The 6000-nt window shown below is 37.1% G+C and overlaps 1 pseudogene; it reads left to right on the forward strand.

Moving 5' to 3' along the window:
- LOC139437432 (septin-14-like) overlaps nt 1-5278 on the forward strand; it is a 158944-nt pseudogene extending 153666 nt beyond the window's left edge.
- Nucleotides 5279-6000: the final 722 nt, after the last annotated feature.

Below are 6000 nucleotides of genomic sequence, written 5' to 3' on the forward strand. Positions count from 1 at the left end.
ATCTGTGTCTCTTTTTGTTGTGTCGTCTTACTGCGTCAGTTCTCCATGTGTGCGGCACCATTCCTGGGCAGGCTGCACTTTCCTTTGCACTGGGTGGCTTTCCTTACAGGGTGCACTCTTGTGCATGGGGCAGCCCCTATGCGGGGGACGCCCCTGCATGGCACGGCACTCCTTGTGTGTATCAGCACTGCGCATGGGCCAGCTCCACACGGGTCAAGGAGGCCCCGGGTTTGAACCACGGACCTCCCATGTGGTCGATCGACTCCCTAACCACTGGGCCAAGTCCGCTTCCCTATTTACCTTAATTTTTAAAAATATTTTTTATTACAGAAGTTGTGATCTTACAAAACAATCCTGTGCATGTGTAGAATTCCCAGACAACATCATTTCACCAACACACCATGTTGTGACGGAATATTTGGTACCGATAACTGAATCAGACTATTACCACTATCCATGGTCCATAGTATACATTTGACACACTTTTTCCATACCTCCCCCATTATCAATACAGTACATCTTTGGCATTGATGCAAGAATATTACAGTATTGCTGTTAACCATGGTCCATAGGTCATACCAATTGTATTTTTCAGATGCTTATCCACATTTCCACTACCGTGCAAGAGTGACGTACATCTGCTCTAGCTCAAAGAGGGCACTCTTGCATCTGTACCTTCAACAACTATTCTCATCCACCTCTGGGTTCACTGTGATATTCAGACCCTAGATTATTCTCTTCCATATTTTCTTTTTTTTTCTCTTTGTTATTTTTAAATGTTACAATAAAAAAAATATGAAGTCCCCATATACCTCCCACTCCTTCACCCCACTCCTCCCATATCAACCTCTTTCATCATCATGGGACATTCATTGCATTCCATACTTTCAATTGACATTTACATCCCTAGACTATCCTTTTCAGCCTCAATCCCATTTATAAGCCAGCTGCTACTCACTATAATGTGTTCCCATCAACTTTATCCATTTCCACACATTCACAGTCAATTTAATTAAAACTTCTACATGCACTAAACATCAGTAATAGTATGGCCTCATTTTAACCATCCTAATTCCATTTGTAATGTCCTATCTTCAAATAAGATCACCTCCTGAGGTACTAGGGATTAGGACCTCAACAGATCTATTTGGAGGGCACATTTCTCCCCTTACCAGTAGGTAAATTGGAACTTGGACTTTCTTTTTTAAAGAAGCAAGATGGCGATTAGGTGCAGTAGTTGACCAGACTTCTCAGTCAGGGACAGCCAAACTGTAAATCACAGAAATTCCATTAATTTAGATATGAAGGGAAAAGTTTGGAATTATACAAAAGTATCTTTTGGCATCCCAGAACGGGAAGCATAGCTGTGTCTCTTAAGGACTTAAACCCAAACTAGGAAGCAAACAGAAAACAAAGAAACCATTTACATTTTTCTATTTCTCCGCTAGGGCATCCATGGAGAACAAGGTGATAGGGAAATACTTGCTCAGAAAAGGAACAATGGAATGCTTTTAATATGGTAAGTAATCAGCAACTCTGACTGACAAGGACAGTAGAGGCTCACAGATGTAAAGTACACTTTCCAAGCATAGCTAGCAGATGGATCAGCCAAAATTCAAGCCCAAGCCTTAAAATTTTCAAATATCAAAAAAATTGATATGTTTTAATATATCCCTCATTAATAAAGAGCTTGTAAATGAGCTCATCATGTTTTCATGCTTTAATTTTTTATTTGTATTTTTTCAGAGAATTGTCTATTTGTCCACAGTATTTTCCTGTTAGACTTTCTCTTATGGTTTGCATTTCTTTATATATTATACTGTTCTTTTGTTTTATAAATTTTGCAATAACCCTCCTAATTTGTCTCCTGTCTTTTACCTTAATTCACAATGTCCTTTGTTGCATAGAAGTTTTATACTTTGACATGGTCTAATGCACTATTTCTGTCAATTACAAATGTTGCAATTCTTTGTATTGCTCTATGAAGGCCTTCCTTACCTGAAGATTGTAAATGTATAAAATGTGTTATTACAGCCCAGTTACAGTGCATCTCATTCTGCATCATGCCCGTGGTCCATGCCTCAGACCATGTACTTTTCTTGTGTTTTTGTTTCTTAATAAACCCTTTACTCCCTTTTATAAAAAAGAAAGAATGTATTGGAGATTTGGACCCAAAGGGTATCAGGAATGAAAGAAAGAGAAAAGGGGGAAAGAAACAAAGAGCAAGAACAAGCAAGAGAGCTGGGATCAGGGGGTCTGTGAGTAATAACTTCTCAGACTCCTTTATTGTTTACGAGGGGCTCTCTATATACCCAGTCTACGTGACAACAAGCAGGAACATGTACCCTACGTGATGACAAGCAGCATTACCTATAGTCTAAGGAATTTGAAAAAATCTTATCTCAAGGTACAAAGTCTAAGTGTTCCATTCACTACAAAAAGTATGTGCTCATCTTTTCTTTCAGCCTTTAACAGCTTCATCCCATTTGTCGGGAACTCTTAATTACTGCATTCCTTAGGTTGCAAGGGTAGCCATGGAGACAGCACGTCTCTCTTTGTGAGGCTGCTGTGCCTCAGTTTCCAACAGAAAGAAAGAAAGGAAGGGAGGGAGGGAGAGAGGAAGGAAGGGAGGAAGGGAACGAACAGGGAGTCCAGAAATAAAACTCATATGGAAATTTAATATGGTAATATGATAAAGTTGCATTTCAAATTGACAGGAGAGCATGGTCCTCTCAAATGATATTCATATTATTCGTCATGATTTTGTGAGAAAATAAACAAACATAAATTGATATGTCCATGTTGATTCTACCCAAAGCAGTTTCCTGACTTTCATAACCCCATTACAGAGAGTAAGGAAAAAAGAAGTCAAGGAACATTGTTCTTTGACTGTAGATTTTAATTTAGAACCTCTTCAAGACACACATGGCAGGCAAATTGGGAAAAAGGAATATTATTTACACATTTAAATACTAAGCACTATTTGTCAAACTAAATTGGGTTAGTAGATTAGTTGCTGGCTTCTAAGCTTATACAATTTTTACATCTTTTTCTACAAACTAACAATATCACAAGAGTTACACACTTATACTTTCATTGTTTTTTCCCCCAATTTTCATCTGTCAAACAGAAAAGATGAGCTTGGAGTACACACTCGTATTCCTCCACCTAAATTCAAGAATTACTATTTTGCTTTATTTATCTCTATGTGTGTATATTTGCATATGTGCCTGATGTGTGTGTGTGTATGTGGAAACACACTGAGACACAGGAGCTTCTTTTCCCCTGCACCACTGGAGAGTAAATTGCAGGGCGTATGACACTTTAATCCTAGGTACTTCCGTGTGTGTTGGCTGAGTAAGGACAGTCTTCTACCTACCCACATTAGCCATATCACAAGTAAAAATTAATAGTAATTCCATAATATCATTAATATCCAATAGACATTCAAACTCCCCAGTGGTACCAAGTTGTCACTTTTATCTCTTTGGTTTTAAATAAGAAACAATCACAGATCACATATTGCCATTGGTTGTTAGGTCTCTTTATTAATAAAGGACAGTCCCTAATTGAGTTATTTCTAAACGTAGATATTAAGGAAAGTAGTTTTTAGAAACAAGCAATAAGGATGATGATTTTTTTAAGATTAGTGAGTCATACAGAGAACTGATGATATTTTAAAGATGATTACTATAGTGAAATACAGGAAGTCATTAATACAAAGGTAATTTTGCAAACACAAGACACTACAAAATTCTATTTGAGAGAGCTCTGATATTAAAAATATATTTTATTAAGCTTTTGTGGAACAAGCATTCACCCCTTACTCTCCCTTACATATGAATCTGGATATATGTATATGTATATTCATATATAAGTTGATAGAGTTGATTGGATAAACATATATACTAAGAGAATATTACCTGTTTAGATAACTAAGAAATATTGTTCAACTATTGTTTTAGTGTTTTGTACATCTTTATTAATATTCCTCTAGATGAGTTAATAAGGCATAAGTGGCATTCAGTTTTCTTATACTCCATCTTCCATATCAAGAAAAATGGGGAGTATATTTATTCCTCAAATAAAATACATAACCATCTTTCAAGTATTAATATTCTCCTTAATATATGTAAGCCTATCCACTAGTAAAATTGATTCATTCAATATCTATGTCTCGCCTGCTTCCAAAATGTATTCTAGGCAATTTACAATAAAAATACAGCTACAGGAGAACCAATAAAAAATAAAATAAAATAAAATCCAGGATCGGCGCCTTGGAATGCGTGGCCTTGGGAATTGGCTTCAAGTGAGCAAACATACTTGGTCCAACTTTCAGGCACTGCAGACAGTAAGGGAGAACCCAAGATACAGGGAGCTCATTATCAGATTAAGTCACCTATTTACAAAAAGAGATGCATTTTCCCTAGCTTTACTTTCTATTTTCTCAAAATGGATTTATTAGTAAGGATCATGGAACAACAGTACATATCTTCAAAAGCACTGCTGCCAAGGATTGCGGCAGGGTCCCGACTCAGTTAGCATGTATCCTTCAAAGCATGATGGCTAGTTATCAGTAACCCCCAACAAACTATTGCTTATTAATTGATTGAGCATTCAATGAAAGCCTGATACGCTTGTATTGAATAGATTATTGTTATCAAAACCTGTGAAACACGTGAAATTATAATCACTTTCTGCTGTTTTATTGAAGCTTTTCTGTTTCCCTGAAGTTTGTAACCTACCTCATGGATGGACAATAACCAGGGGAAAAGATAAGCATGTTCCAGGGATTTGCCCTCACCCTTTGCTTTGAGTCACAATCGCACATTTATTTCATAGCTACAGGACAAGTTTGCGCACCTTAAAAAAGTCCAACAAGAGGAGACAATAAAACTTGAAGAAGAGAGAAAACAATTAGAAGAAGAGATCATAGATTTTTATAAAATGAAGACTGCCTTAGAAACACTGCCAGCCTAGGTGTTGTACCAACTTAAAGAAGGACAAAGATGGTAAAAAGTAGTCCTCTGACCATCACGCCTACCCCAACTTCCTGTTACTGTTTTCAATGCGTTTCACTCTGTTTGAAGTTCTTCTTCTTCAAAATTAATATGTTCATTTGCTGTACATTTCTCCAACTGGAAGGTGAACTCCTTGCGAGCAAGTTCTGTTGGCATGTTGTTAGGTGCTGAATTCCTACCACTTAAAACAAATACGAGCACAAAATTGGTGCTCAAGAGATATTTGCCAAAATGAAAAAATAAAAAGACAAAGAATATATGGGATAGTGTTAAAAAAAAGTCAGTTCAGTGGGGAAATTCTTTTTTCATAGCCCTGCCTGGGGCTCCCAGGCACAAGAAATGACTGTTTAATAGAAGCTAGAAGATTTGTTGGGGACTCATGCACATAAAATATTGCTATAATAAGCTAATTATTAGCTGAGAGCAGTGACATGAATGGGGTCTGCATCCCAGTGTCCATAGCTGCGTTATTCACAACTGCCAAAAGATGGACACAACCCAGTTGTCCATCAACCAGTCAATGAATAAACATTGTGGTGCACTCACATGATGGAATATTATGCAGCTGTAAGAAGAAATGAAGTCGTGAAGCATATGACAACATGGATGAACCTGGAGGACATTATATTGAGCGAAGCAAGCCAGACACAAAAGGACAACTACTCTATGATTGTGCTATTATGAACTACATGTACTGTGTAAACTCATGGAGTTAATAGTTAGAATATATGTCACCAGAAAATAGAATGTGGTTAGAGAATGGAATCCTGAAGATTAATCTGTGCAAAATTGGTAATAATGTTGTTAGTTAATCTTCGGAAATGAATGGAAAAAGGTGAAAGCACATCATAGTGTTTGTAACTAGCAGTGCTACTATATGGGTATGACAGGTTGAAAGCGAAAGTCTAAGGTCTGCCTCTTCCTAGAGGAAAGCTAAAAAATTTAACATGGGACCGTATAGTATAGTGAAACCTCATGT

This window comes from Dasypus novemcinctus, chromosome 23 (genome assembly GCF_030445035.2).
Source record: "Dasypus novemcinctus isolate mDasNov1 chromosome 23, mDasNov1.1.hap2, whole genome shotgun sequence".
Classification (NCBI taxonomy): domain Eukaryota; kingdom Metazoa; phylum Chordata; class Mammalia; order Cingulata; family Dasypodidae; genus Dasypus; species Dasypus novemcinctus.